Below are 15,554 nucleotides of genomic sequence, written 5' to 3'. Positions count from 1 at the left end.
CAGCGCTCAGTATTAGCAACAATCCTATTTTTGAAGTCTTGGAGTCTTGGTGCTGTTCAAATCTGTCCGTGCATTCCCTAATTTTCCTTTGACTCCAGACTCTGAAAACCTGCCTTCCGAGGGCACAGCCAGGCTCTTGCTGCCGCTCCATCCTCCCTCCAGCGGCTCGGTCGCTGGCCTGGGTGCGGTGACGGGTACCCAGTGCGCTGCTGCTCCGGTCGCTGCCCGAAGGGGGCGATGGCGAGTCAGGGGCGCGGACCGCGAGGAGGGTGGCAGGGCGGGTCCCTGGGGTGCGAGGGGCGGAGGTGGGCTTCCGCCGCTCTCCCATGAGCCCGGGCTGCAGCCGGCCCCCCACGCCGCCGCCCTCCCGGCGCCCCGTGACACTCCCATCGCCACGCAGGTAGAGCCAAGCTCGCGCCACGAGAGACTCGGCCAACTGCGCAGCAGCGCCGCGCACCGGAAATCTCTGAATATTGCGTAAGTCCTTGTATTTTATTTACCATGGGAGACCCAACATTAGCTTCAGTTTTGTTAAAAAATGCTGTTAGGACTAGTCTTGCTTGTTGAAAATCCATACCAATAGAGTGGTCTACTGAGAATCTCCCTGATTTTGGGTGTGTGATTGACGAACAGAAAATGAAAGAATGGCGATTAGGATAATTAAAGCTTGAAAATACACGGGTGTCTTCTGTTAAAAAAAAAAAAAAAGGAGGCCTTGGGGAATCGGCGGAGGAGGGCAGGCACGCACGTGGACTCTGCGGGGTGCCGGTCAGGGTAAGCTTTCGGAAAGCGAATCTGGCAAAGGGATCCATGCTTTTTGTTTAGATGTGCACCCACATGTTTGGGTCAGAAGGGGCTAGTTATGCTGCAGGGGCAATGAGTCCTCGAAGTCTCAGTGGCTTAAATCAATGAAAAGTCTTTTTCTTGCTTAAGTTCACCGGGCACGGTAAAGGGTAGGGGACAGTCTATCCTGTAGTCCTCGCCAGCCTCCGCGATGCAGGCTGATGCCACCGAGCCTCCACCTGATCGCTCAGCAACCTGACAGAGACAATGCACATTACTCTCCAGCTCTTAAAGTTTCTGCCTGGATGGAACTGATGTGTCACTTTTGCTCTCATTTCGTTGACCAAAGCAAACCACACTCTCACGTTTAACCTCAAAGGTGTGGGAAAGTGGAACCTCACCACGGACCGGGGGAAGGATAATGGGAATGTTCTGAAGTAGCCCTGATGGCCATCCCATCACCATATCACCGTGCTTAGCCATCTTCTTTGTGAAGATCTGAGCCAGTAAATAAAACAAGGAAAGGAAAAGCGATACGATCATTAGAAAGAGGCTACATTTGTCTTATTTCTAGGTTATCTTTCTTTTTTTTTAATTTAAGTGTAGTCAGTTTATAATGTGTCTACTTCTGGTGTACGGCATAATATTTCAGTCATACATATACATACATGCATTTGTTTTCATATTTTTTTCCATTATAGGTTACTACATCTAGGTTATTTTTCTATCCTAGTTCCATGTAAAAGGACCGAGGGCCACAACCTGGCAGAAGTTGGCATCGTTGTCCCAGCTCAGCACAGGTATGAGTCGGCATAGCACAGAGCATGCGCCTACCTGATGTGGTCCTTACACACCTTACCTACCAGCCACCTCCTGGCCAATAAAACAGCAAAAAGCTTGCAGAGAAAGGTGAGAACTGAAGGGAAGAGACTTAAGACAAAGTACTAATGGTCTCACAGTTCTGATATATTTTTCAAAGACCTGCCTGCTCTCACCCAGCTGCCTCCACCACCACCACCTTCTCTCTTGCCCTCTCACACAATGCACCAAAAAATGCCACTGTGAAGCTTCAGAACACCAGGAATAAAAATAGAATCTTAAAAGCTACCAGTTAGAAGTGATGTATTGCCTAGAAAGTAACAAGAGTCAGACTGGCATAGGGCTTCTTGCTTGTAAGTTGTTTGCTATTTATGAATTTTTGTGGTCACTGTGAGGTTGTTTTTATCTCCAGTTCACCGAAATGGATCAGTGGTTTGAAAGAGGTTCTTCAAAGGTAAAGTAATGATGAAAATGGCAGAACCATCCTCAGAAGAACACGGTAAGCTTAATGAACAAATAGTTCTCAAGTGAATCTATGAGATATGAAACTGCATATTCTAGGATAGGTTCTTGGGTGATGATTTTACACATGTAGCCAAAAATGAAAACTGTGAATGTAAGTTGAGTGAAAAATATTTGCAAATTTCATTTACTGGACCAGCTGTCCGTTGCCCCTAGTCCTCCATATGTTACCATTAAAATTAAAACTTTGATAAATAGCAGTCTGGAGCCATAAAAAAGGGCTCCATTATCTTCCCCTAAAGTGACCAATCCAGTTTTTCGAGAACAAATACAAAATAATGCTTTCTAACGTGCGATTAATTTTCCTTGTTGCTAAAAGTGCAGAGGAGACCAAAGCTACAGAGGCATGGTTCTAAGCTGCTGCTCTCTTTAAAAAATGCACATAAAAGTCAGTCACACAATTACCAAGAAGGCTGTAAACCAGCTGCAAAAATAGTGATAAAGACTCTGCTTGGAGAGGGCCAAAGGAACCATTGACAAAACTCCTTTATCAGATAACACTGTTGGACATTACACAACCTCAAGAATACACAAAGTAGAAAAGCAATTAGTGCATACACATACTAGCAGATACTCCCCTTTTCAGCAAGCCAAACCTGCCCACGTGTGGGATATGAAGCAAGACCTTGGCATATACAGGGTTCAAATGTGAAGGAAAAATGCTGCCTGGCTTGTCATTTTGTTGGTGGTGCCAAAATAATGATAAGAGGCTTCTCAATTATAGACTATTTACTTTGTGAGTCATGTGCTAGAAATGGTATTTTGGGATGGGTGCCAGAGTTGAAGCAGCCACGGCCGTCGTAAGCAAGGGTTCTGCTCTGTGAATAAAAAGAGTTTGCTCTTTTACATGCTGCCTTATTCACAGAAAAGAGTTAATGGTCAACAAAATGCATCTGATTCAGGATTAAAGGGAGATAAAACAACAAAAACAAAAATCAAATCCTGGTAAAGGTAAATGCATATCTTTTTAGCAAGCGGTGAGAGAAAAAAAAGCAGGTAGTATACGGGTCAGTGTACACTCAGTCAGGGACGACAGAAACCTAAATCCAAATGGATTAAACAATAAATGGAACTAATTATATCGTTTGTGATGCCAGAGAGCTGGCTCCATTTCACTGCATGTGCCTTGGCTCTGTCCTCCTCCTTGGCGTCTTTTCTGACTGTCCCCCCCCTCCGCCCCTCACTGTGATGGAAAATGGTTCTGGCAGCACCAAGTCCCTCACGTTCACCCCAACACTCAGACCCGCAGAGAGTAGCTGTGGCCCCCCCAGTTCCCAGAAGTCCTGAGACTCACACTGATTGGAAAGGCTTAGGTCACATGTCCACTTCTGAACCGATCACAGTGTGGCCGGGGGTGGAACCCACTGATTGCTCCACCCCCGGTCTAAAGGCAAAAGGCCCGCAAAGAACAGCAGGGAGGGCAGGAGGGCCATCTTACTAGTACGAAATTATTCTTAACGTTTAAAATACTGTTTCGTCTTGTAATTTAAAATCATTGATGACACTTTGCCTTTTTTTTTGATGTAAATTGGTGATCCGTGGTGTGAAAACTTGGAGGAACATGCCTTAAGAGGATGCTTCAAGGACCTAATACCTAATGAATATGCTTTGCAATTCTACGTTCTCCTAAATAGCAAATGCTTGAATGACTATTACAAATTCATACCCCCAATAAAACTCTCCTTCATCCGTTCCCCTCATAGGAAATGGAGTCAGTAAGTGGCAGGGAGAGAGCTGGAAGCGTCAGGCCAGAGTTTATGCTGTGCCATTGTTCTGACCTCTATGCTGACTGGGCACCAGCCCCACAAAGCTTGCAGGCTGCCCTCGAGGCAGCACCTCTCTCTCCCTCATCCTCTCTGTTTCTGCTTTTCCTTCTGCTGTTCCTTCGTTTCTTCCCTCATCAGTCTGGCTTCTCTTTTTGCACAAGAGCTATCATGCCTGTCCCAAAATGCCCCCCAGTCCCAGGACTCCCTGACCTTCCAGGTCCAGCAGCCAAAGCTAACCTAGGAGAAGCACTGTCTCATAAGTCTAAGTCTACAGAAGAGAGAATCTGATTGGTTCAGCTTGCATCGGGTTTCCAGTTAGCCATGGAAGCCTGCGGGGGCCCACAGGGTGGGGGAGGAGGGAAGATTGCAGCAAAGGGGACACTGGCTCTGTAAGTACTTCAACGCATGTCTACAGATCCTTTGAAAGGCATTCTGGCATCCTCCTCTAAGTATACCTTTTGAAGGCAGTTTGTAGGGCTATGCTGCCCAGTTAGTGAAGGGCAGCACTCAGGTGGACCACGTGGAATCAGGATAAGCTCCCTGTAGACTAGAAAAAACTCCGTTCCCTGATGACACGAGGAGAGAGCTAGCCTGATGCGGATCCAGAGCTGGCTGCACCTCTGGATCTGACTAAAGTCTGGGTGACTGCCAGGCTGATTTATCCAGGAGCTGGAGAAAAGCACCTGGTGTAGCTTAGACCAAGCCTCCTAGCACCTCACCTGAGCTGTATTTGTTCCCCTGCCAGATCTGTTGTGTCTTTATTGGCTCTCCTAGTGACTTCCTCTGTCATTGGAAGTTACTCATTACTTTTGCTGTCTGAAGCTGGAACATGCATGAGGCACTGAGATGGGGAAAACCCCTGGGCCTTGGGTTGAGACCATCCTCTCCCTGACCCCCAACCCTAGACCTAAGCTCCTGGCCCCAAACCCTGATCGGCAATAGTTGCCATCACAAAACCAGCTTCCTAACCTTTTAACATGATCTCCAGACATTAAACTAGATACCTGTACAGACTACAAGCCCATTTTCCCCTTGTGGTATTTATGTCTCTCTCCTTGCATAAGAAGAAAGTAGCCAATGATGATGGGAAAACCATGGCCTTTGGGGTCAGCAAGACCTGAATTTGAGCCCTGGACTCACCTCATGGGAGCAATGAGATCTCACTCAGGAGGCTTGCCTTATGAGACTGATTATTGACTGGGAAATTTGTAATGAATTTCTCATGACGATCAAACTAATGAACCTAATATCAAATGGCTGAAACAATTGAATGTCAAATGTTAGCCCCTTTGCTGGGCAGGGATGAAAGCAAAACTGATTCTGAGTACCTAATCCACACTCTTTCTCTTAACTTCTTATCAATTCAACACCTATTGAACACCTGCCATATACACTGGAAGGTGATAAGGGAATCCAGCATGAACCCCAAACTCCAGAAATTCACAGTCCTGTGTCTCTGCCTTCACATATAAATTTACCATCAAAGGGAAATGGTGGGATCATGTGCTTCCTAACTTCCCAGAGGTCTTGGTGACTGTAAAACTTTGTAAATGCCGATCACAAGTAATAGTCCCATTTTCTTCTCCCTGGAAATGTCTCAACAGCAGGATTCTCCGAAGGACTCTGTTTTTCTCTCTTCTCTCTATCTCTTACATCCTCACTCACTTGATTCCCAACTCCTGAAAGAGACTGAACAGGGGTCACCACTGCCCCAGTAGAAAGTAGAGTAACAGTGCAACAGAGACTAGCAGCTGTGATTCAGGACCACGAACAGCTCCACATGGGCTCCACCTGGTCCAGACAGGTGAGTCCTAATCGCCCAGGGCCTCACTGCGCCCATACAAGAGCCCGTCTGATGGCAGAACCTCCTTGCCCCTCATAGGTTTGGCTCCTGTTGCTGGAGTACGTGGATCTACACCAGCACTTGTGCTGTGAATTATGACAACCCTCCTCTCGGGGGCTGGAAGATGGCTCTGAAAACCAAAAATACTCAGAACTACTTTCCATTTGGACCTATGCATGGGGAAAGGTGAGCTCCAACTGTCAGCTTCTGGGCTAAGCAGATGTAAAGGGATGGGGCATTTGTGGATTTGCCTAAGAGCAACTCCTAAGCCAAGCCAAGTCACAGTGCTTTTCTGCTTTAAGCCTCCATTCACGTTAGTCAGTGACTTTCAGGTGCAGAAGTTCATGGAGGAGTGCCCCAGCAAGGGACACCCAGAGCCGAGCCCAGTACAGGGCTGAGCCTTTTCTACTGGCCTGTCTGCGGCACCCAGGAGGTGAGCTTTCCCTCCCTGAGACTCCGCCTTTAGAGCTATGCCTCTCATAGCAGAACTCCTTGACTAACACATTCCTTCCTCTTCCTACCCCCTCACTGCAGGCCTTGAAAAGCACGAAGTCTGGGCCACTCCACTCTCTCTCTCTCTGTCCTCCGTTCCTTCTGTCTCAAGCCTCAGATCTCACCTCTCTGTCTTTGCCTCCAAAATCTGCTTCGCCATCCTGGATTCTTAAACTCCGGTACCTTATGCTAGCAGTGTGAACTCAGCTTTGATTCCTACCTGTCCTTCCACCCCTGTTAAATCTGCTAGTGAAAACTTTAATCCTTCGTATAGAAAAGTCTCTAAATCAATTATCCATCCAGTGTTTTCTTAACCAAAATCTATGTAGACTGAAGAACAGAGTTTTAAATGATTGTACAGACTGGCAGTTGAGGTGACCACGTGTACTCAGTTCATACTCCTGTGTAAACTCTACCAAGATGATCATAAAACACAAAAAGGGGGAAAAACATAATTAAGAAAAGAAAAGAAATCATAGAGAAGAAAATAACCTGAAAGACTCAAAATAGATGGAGAAGAGAAAAACTGACGATGCTTAGAGTGTGCCTGGAGGGAAATCCAGCCAATTTCTTTTTGTCCCCAAGGACTGCTCACAAAATGAGGACAGGGTCCAGGCTCACTTTTCGAAGTCTTGGATCTTGGCTGGATTGTCCCCTGTTTGTGAAAAGAAGAACTGGAAGCTGGGGTGGGAGGAAAGGAGGGAAATAGAAACCTTGTGACCAGGGGCTGTGCCAACCTCCCACTGCTCTGTAATTAGATCAGTCATCGCCCAGTGTAACAACAGAACAGTAACCACCTGAGCTACTGCTGTGACGAGGGATCAAGATTAGGGCTCAAAGACCCAGCGACTGAAAGATGCTGTCAGAGAGGGCAATTGGGAGGGAGAGAGGTGGGGGAAAAGGCAGAGAAACAGAAACAAAACAGCTTCCTCTCAAAATAAGTCTGCAGACCCAAATTCCCAAAACCTACAAAGAAATCTAGACTGCTGAGAAAGGAAGCCAACGAAATCAGCACTTGAAGTCACTACAGATTAAGTAATCTTGGAAATGGGGAAAATTCAAAGACCTGGATGCCTGCACTGACTTAAGGCTGGGAGACACTGCAGAACGGTTTCCTGGGGGATTCCTGGGATGGGGGTTACTGATAGATGCCCCCCTTGAACTGGCACACACGGTGTGCGACTCCTCTGCCTTTCACCATTTGCCGAACTCCTGCCTTTGAGGATATTCCAACAGGTTGACCAAGGAAGATGATTGAGGCATCCCTGCTGCCAGAGGAAGGAAGATTGAGATAAACAATTAGAACACATGCTGAAAGATGTCCATGTCCTAATCTCAGAACCTATGAATATGTTACCTTATATAGTAGAAGGGATTTCGCAGATGTGATTAAGCTGAGGATATTAAGGTGGGAGATTAGCCTAGATTATCCAGGTAGGCCCAATAAAATCACAAAGGTCCTTACAAGAGGGAGGCAAGAGGGTCAGAGTCAGAAAAAGGAGATGTGGCAACAGCACCAGAAGTTAGAGTGATATGCTTTGAGGATGGAGGAAGGGGCTGTGAGCTGAGGAAAGCAGATGACCTTGAGAATCTGGAAAAGGCAAGGAAATAGATTCTCCCTTTAGAGCCTCCAGAAGGAACCAGCCTTGCTGACACCTTGATTTTGCCCCAGTGAAACTGGTTTTGGACTTCTGACCCCCAGGACCGGTAAGATAGCAAATTCATGTTGATTTAACCCACTAAATCCACGGTAATCTGCTATCATAGCAGTAGGGAACTCATATACCTAGCAAAATAGAACTGCTTGATTTTAAAAATGATATCCAAAATCCAAATGGCTCTCCTTTTTTAAATTACACACACTTACAAAACTTCTTGGAGCATAAAACATGATTTTCAACTAAAAAATTTGTCAGGCAAATTGAAGATTATTGATACCTAATTAGCAACCTGAAGATGACATACAGGAAATATCTCGAAAATATGAAGAAAGATCATCCCCCAAAAATATAATTTATGAGGGAAAAGAGACTTGGTGCACAAAACCGAGAGATCTGATGGACAAATAATAGCTGTTCCAGATGGAGACAAATGTGAACAGATGGGGAAGAAGTCATCATTAAATCCTAGAAGACATTTTTCTTGAGCGGGGGAAGATATACCTACCAACTGATTTAAAGGCTCACTGAGTTCTATTTGGGTTGAGAAAGTCACACGTGAGGGTACATCCCGGTGAAATGCATGATCTTAAAGGAAAAAGAGAAAACTTCCCAGGCTTCCAGGCAGAAAGAGCAACTTGAAAAGAGTCTATCTTATAGGATGCAGTTTATTCTTTGGGTTAGAAACTGATATACGGTGCCTTCTCTCTCCTCACCAGAAAAAATGAGTCCAGGAATTAAGGGATAGAAGTAGGATTGGGTCCTCTCACTCGTATACCTCATAACCTGCTTGCAGAATTTTTGCTTCCCATCCCGACAACTCTGAGCTCTGTGGGTTTGGAGGCTGTGGTTCCCAAGAGAGATGTGCTTCCACTAGAGGATACAACTAGAGTTGTATTAAATTAAATTCCACTCAACTGGAAGTGGGAGCTACTACCAGCCATTTTGGTCTTCCTGCCATTAAACCAAGAAAGGGTTCCATGTGGCCCCAAGGCTAATTGATCTTGATTACGAGGAGAAATTGGTTTGCTGCTACACAGTGGAGTCAGGGAGAGTGAGATCTGAAACCTAGAGGATGTCCCGGGATGCCCCTTAATACTTCACGTCCAATCGTAAAAATTAATGGAAAATGACAGAAATCAAAAGGTCACGACCACTGAGAATTCAGAGACTTCAAGAATGAAGATTTAGGTCATTCCATCAGCTAAAGAACCCTAAACAGTTGAAAGCAAAGGATATGCAGAATGGGCAATAGAAGAAGGAATTACAAATGTCAACTACAGCCTCATGACCTGTTACAGAAACAAAGACCATCAATTGTGAGTATTTTCTTCCTTGCTTGCTGTATGGTGTATATGTGTATTTTTTCTTCTCCTTCCCCTTTCCTATTACTATTTTACGTAACTTTTGTTGGAGGTTAACTTTCCAATTTCATATTTAGGTAACGGTATTCAGATGGGACTGTGACTTGATTTGAGGGGTTGTTAACATTACCCAGAGATGAGGGTAACATGCCTGTTGGGACTTTGCATCTTCTCATTTGGGGGAGAGACTGAGAATGTATTTTTTGGCATGAAGGATTGTTGCACCAGGTTAACTGGAAACCTAGAGTTGTTTTCTTGTTGTGTGAAAGTCAAATGCATGTCTAATGGTAACTGTGAATGCTGAGAAGCCAACAAGGTGGACCATGCCCTTCTGAAGCTGTTGTCTCTCAGCTCTAAGCCCACCCTTCTACACTCTGCATTGTGATACTGGAGCTGGGACTCCAATCCACATTTCAGCCAGTGTCAGCTGGTGCCATGTTAGATTCTGCCAGCAGGGGATGCTAGGGGAATAGTAGGAGGCCAGGGAGGAAGATAGGACTGGCTACTTTCCATCAGCTTCCTGTTTGATTCCTGTTAAGAATCACCTAGCTGTTCATCCTGCAACAGCAGCTGAGTCCAGTTTGAAGTCTTTACAGAACCAGCGTGATCACACCCGACATGTACACCCCAGAGACATCAGCATGAGCCAGCCTGTGCCCCGTCAGAAGTCTGGTTTCCAACCCTGTGGGGCCCCTCCTCCAAGCTAAAGGACACCTGCACCAGCCTGACAGTACCGCCTCATTTGAGGTCTGAGATTCACCTTTGTGAGACCCCTCCTCTAAGTCACTAAATTTTAGTAATTCCAAGTTCATCCCTTTGTTTCCCCAACCCCTAGGAATGGTTCTAGCTGCATCCTGCCTGCAAATCTCAGAATGATTCTTTTACCCTTTCAGTTACCTAGTTAATGTCTTTGTACCTAGTTAACAATTCTTTCGACTAAATTCTCTCTGCTCAAATAACTGGTGTGTTTTTTATTTCCTGAGTAGACCCTGACTGATATACTATTCATTCAATGTTTTTAATTGTTATAGGACTATTCATGTTTCTATGTCTTCTTGAGTCAATGTTAGTAAGTTATATTTTTCTAAGAATTTGTCCAGTATAAAATTTCAAATATGTTGGTATAAATTTGTTCATCATACCGCATTATTATTTGATAGATATCTGCAACATGTAGAATTTCATCCTCCTTTATTCATTCTTGATGTTATATTTTTTGTACCTTCCCGCTTTCTCTTGATCAATCTCAGCAGAAGTTTACCAAGTTCATTGGTATTTTTAAAGACTTAATTGTTCTCTTTGTTCATCTGCTCTACTGTATGTTGATTTTCTCTTGCATCAGTTTCCCACCCTTTATTATTTTTTCCTTCCCTTTCTTTGGGTTTGTTTTGCTGCATTTTTTCTAACTTCTTTAGATGGTTGGGTAAATCATAAATTTGTAGTCTTTCTTATTTTCCAAATATGAAATTAAGGCTTTAAACTTCCTTCTAAATACGATTTTAACTGAATGCCACAAGTTTTAATATGTGATATTTTCAGTATTATCTTTCAGTTTAATGTTAAAATTCATCTTTGACTAACGGATTATATAAACATGAGAATCTAATTTCTAAACATAGTAATAATTTATTATCTATTATAATTCATACAATATAATCATAGAAGATGATCTGTATAATTTTAACCTTTGATATTTGTTGAGACTTGCTTTGTAGCATAACATATGGTCAGTTTTCACTAATATTCCATGGGAGCCTGAAGTAAATGTATATTCTCTAATTCTTTTGCAAAAAAATTCTATAAATGAGCATTCAATTATACTTGTTAACTGTATTTCAAATCTACCCTCTTACAGGGTTTTGTACACACACACAGTGGTGGTGGATTGGTCAAACTCTTGTTGCTGGTCTGTCCATTTTTGCTTTATTCATTTTTAAGTGTTATAAGATGCATATAAGTTTTGAATTGCTTTATCTTCTCGGTGAGTTAAATATTTTATTATTATGTAGGTACCTTCTCTATCCTTAGCAATGGCTTTTCTTTCAAGAATATTTTCTCTGGTGTTAATTTAATTAAAATAGCTTTATTTTGTGCACTTCTTTATCTTTTTATTTTCAAGTTTTCTATACCCTCTTGCTTTGACTCTATCTCTTAGATAGCTAGAAGGGAATGTGGTTAATCCATTTTGAAAATCTCTGTGTTTATCTGGTGTGTTTAGTCCATTTACGTCTGTGATTGTTATTATATTTGGACTTATTTCTATAATCTTCTTCTTTTTCCTCATTGCATTTTCTTTTTGATGCTTCTTTATTATTTTTTCTTGGCTTTTTTTTTTTTAACCAATTGAGCTTTCCTTTGTTTGTTTTTCCTATTCTTGTTTTCTATTTCTGTTTGTATTTCCTACTTCCTGTATTCTCTGGATTTTATATATTCAATTTCTTTTCTTTTTAGTGATAATCTGTGAATTTTACTATGCATATATGACTACCAAAGTCTAAAATTAAGCGATATCTTATTCTGCCCCCTCCTGAATAATTCAAGAAACAGAACAGTTTAACACCAATTTACCCCTCTTTGATTATATGTTATTGTTATTCAGTGTTGTATTTTGAGTCAAAACTTTATTATTCACCTTAAAGAACCAACTTCGAGCTTTGTAGATTTTTTTTATCACTTGTCTGTTTTCTTTTTTAACTTTCCCCTCACTCTCATCTTTATTATTTTCTTCCTTCTACATATCTCGGGTTTAATTTGCTTTTTTTTTTTAATTCTTAAAGTAGAAACTTAGATTATTGATTTTAAGCCATTTTTCCTTTTCCAATATATATATAGCATTTAAAGCTATACATTTCCTCTAAGCATTGCTTTAGCTACACTCACAAATGTTGATTAAAAAACTAAAAGGAAAATAGAAAAAATACACAATTAGAATTAGAGATTTTATTATTCCATTCCCAAAAATTGATAGAACAAGTAGACTGAAAAACAATCAGTACATATATAGATTTGAACAATGCTATCAACCAATTTAATTGATGTTTATAGAACACTGTATCCCAAAACTAAAATATACACTTTTGCAAGTGCACATGGAACATTAACCAAATTAGACATATGCTGGCATACAAATCATGATTGTATGGTTTTTCTCCTTTTATCTGTTAATGTGATGAATTACATTACTTGATTTTCCAATGCATTCCAGGGACAAATCAAAGTTGGTCATGATATAGTATCTTTCATCTGTATCGTTGGATTCAATTTGCTGACATTTTGTTTATGAAAAAGATTGGCCTATATTTCCCTTTCTTCAACAGTTTTTGGCTTAGATACCAAGCCAACTTCATAAAAAATGAGTTGGGGGGCATTGGTGTTTCTCCTGCTCTCTGGAAGAACTTGTGTTAGATTGAAATTATTCAGTCTTAAAATGTTTGGTGAAACCCCCCGTTTTTGTGTGTTTCTTTTTAAAGTCTGGTTCTGATATTTCTTTGATATCAAGATTTTTGATCACCAATTCAATTTTTAAGTAGTTACAACATTGTTCATATTTTTTATTTCTTTTAAAGTCAAATTGTATTACTTTTAAGTGTAGAAAATTGTGCACACTTGATTTAAATTTTCAAAATTTGATGTTATTTTAAAGTATTGGCCAAAAAATGCTCTTAATATCCTCTTATTATATTTTTAATTTATTCTTCACCTGAAGTCGTATTTCCTTTCAATTCCTTTCAGTGGTTTATGGCTGCCACCTCTCTGTTTCCTAGTTAGACTGGCAAGAGGTTTGCCCATTTTATTCATCAGTCTTTTCTAGGAAATTTGAATTTTATCTTATATATTATTTTATATATAATATATTTCTAATAAATTTGGATATTAAAGAACTTGGCTTGATTAGTCACATCTACTTTATAGATGTTTTCTGTTTCATTTACTTCTGTTCTTTTACATTTCCTACTTTCTTTGAGTTTATTCAGCTGTTCTGTTGCTAATTTCTTGTGTTGAATGTTTGGCTTATTGATTTTCAGCCCTTTGAATCTCACAGAAGCCTCCCATATGTTCTGATATGTGGAATTTTCATTATTCTTTTCTAAGCATATTCTAAAATCTATTCTTTTTATTCATGAATTAGTTAAAGAGGGCTTTTTATTTCTATTTTTTATTCTTCTTGAAGTACATGGTGGTCAGAAAATATTATTTGTTCAATCGAGCTTTTCTGACATTAACCAAACATTGCTTTTTGATGAGCTAAATGGTCAATTTGCATAAATGTTCCAAGAATGTCGTATCTCCAGTTACTTGGTGAAATGTTCTAGAAATTCCCTGAAGTGACACCTGTAATTCCGTAATTCTCATTTCTCTATCCTCATAAAGCTTTGTGGGGGAGGGGGGCTGCTTGATCCGTCTGAGTTACTGAGTGAGGTGTGTGAGACATGGGGGGAAAGAAGACAAAAGGACCAGCTAAATTCACGACAAGGAAGCAGACAAATCCAGACGGTAGAATGTTCTACAGGACAATAGTTTAGTCCCGTCAGTTCACATTAGGAAAATAGGAACTGTTCTAAATTTAAAAAGATTTACGGGTGTAAGCAGATTGGGCCGTGGATCCTAATTTAGAAAACCAACTATAGAGGGTATTTTAGGGATAATTGATTTGAGGCTCTCTAAAGCCTGTCCCCCCCCCCGACTCTTGCCCAGGTCCAAGGGCATCCAAGTGTCCTGCCTTTCCAGATGGCCAGTGCTTTGGTCGTGCCAGAGGAAGGCTGACATCATCATCAACATATTCCAATGATAATACAAGCTCCAGTTGCTATGATAACAAAAGGCAGTCCCCAGCACCCAGAAGAGTGTTTGGCAAATGGTAGAAACTTGAAAATACTGTTTTGAGTCATTTATCAGTGGACTTTAGAAACAGACTCTGTGGCTGGTCTTGCTGGGACGGCTCCCTCTTAACGTCTCTGATGATGGAGGAGCCTCTCCCTTCCCCAGCCCTCCGTCCGTCATCCCACAAAACCCAGAGCACGTCTGTCACCACCCTCACAGCTCCCTCAGCGGTCTGTTTATGGGTCCACCTCCTCTGCTGCACAGCTAGTGCCTCACGCATGGGCAGGGACTCTGTCTGACTTGCCTGGGTCTCCCCAGCATCTAGCCTGGCTTCTTGAACAAACCTAAGAACCAGTGGACCGCAGAATCCCAGCCTCTGTTTTGGCATAGCCTCCACGGGCTGTATTAGCAAAATTCTGTGCCCAACTCCCTTCACTTCCTCCGTCTCCCTTCAGAAAGGGACACCCTAGTCTGTCACAGAGTGAAAAACACATCATGTACCAGCCTGGCCCTGGCAGATGGGAAGGGGCAGACGCAGAGGACTCTCATGGCCAATCTATTGCTATGTCTGTCCAAACAGGGCAATTTCAGGTTTGGAAATTCCCCAGCTGAAGACAGGCAAAGCCTCCACCCTGGCCAGTTATCCCCGGCGGTGACCAGTGAGGACAGCCTCACTTCGGGGTATAAGGCTCTGGTACGGATACTGGGCTTGGCCATGTGACAGGTATTAGCAAATGGGGTGTTTGTGGCCACCTTGAAAAAAAAGGTATGAAATAGGCTTGTGCAGTGGGACTCGCCTACTTGTGCTTCTGTCGTTGCCAAGGGAATAATGTTCTGTGGCTGGTATGTCGGTCCAAGGAAGAGGAGGGTCACATGGAGCAAAATTAGACCCAGCCTACTGCTTGAGGCCAATTCAAATCTGGATCAGCAACTCCTAGCTCACCCTCAAAAGCATGAGCAAGTTGTTTTAACCGACCCACAGGTAAATGGACCAGTAAGTTGAGGTGTATCCATACAAATGAAATGGAATAATACTCAGCATTAAAGAGGATAAACACAACACAGATGAATCTCAAAATAATTACGCTGAATAAAAGAAGCCAAATAAAAGTTTTATGTAAACCCCTAAAACACACACTAATCTGTAGTGACACAACGCAGCTCAGAATTGCCTGGGACTTGGGGGAGGTGAGGGTGGACCGGCGGGAGGGAGCACTTTGGAGGTGATGGGAATGTTCACTATCTTGACTGTGGTGATGGCTTTACAGGTTTACACAAATGTCAGACCTCACTGATTGTACACTTGAGACATATACAGTTTATTCTAGGTCAATTATATCTCAATAAAGCTGTTTTTTTAAAAAAAGAATAAATGAGTATTGTTTTAAACCACTGAGCCCTGGGGTGTTTTGTTGGATTAGGAAAGCTTGCTGTTATGCCCCCCTTATTTATGTTTTGATAAAGCATCTTCCCACTGTCTCTTCAG

General features: G+C 42.3%; 1 long non-coding RNA gene across 2 annotated transcripts; it reads left to right on the top strand.

Annotated features, from left to right (window-relative positions):
• The first annotated feature begins 211 nt into the window (after positions 1-211).
• On the top strand, positions 212-11,065 carry LOC107033802 (uncharacterized). Of its 2 annotated transcripts, none has more exons than XR_012078665.1 (4): positions 212-477; positions 1,517-1,583; positions 2,015-2,101; positions 5,773-11,065. It is a non-coding gene; the product is annotated as an uncharacterized lncRNA (long non-coding RNA). The 2 variants fall into 2 exon arrangements; XR_012078664.1 differs by having other exon boundaries at positions 1,485-1,583.
• The last annotated feature ends 4,489 nt before the right edge of the window (positions 11,066-15,554 follow it).

The sequence above is a fragment of the Vicugna pacos genome, chromosome 12 (genome assembly GCF_048564905.1).
Source record: "Vicugna pacos chromosome 12, VicPac4, whole genome shotgun sequence".
Classification (NCBI taxonomy): Eukaryota; Metazoa; Chordata; class Mammalia; order Artiodactyla; family Camelidae; genus Vicugna; species Vicugna pacos.
This window is presented reverse-complemented; position numbering and strand designations above follow the sequence as displayed.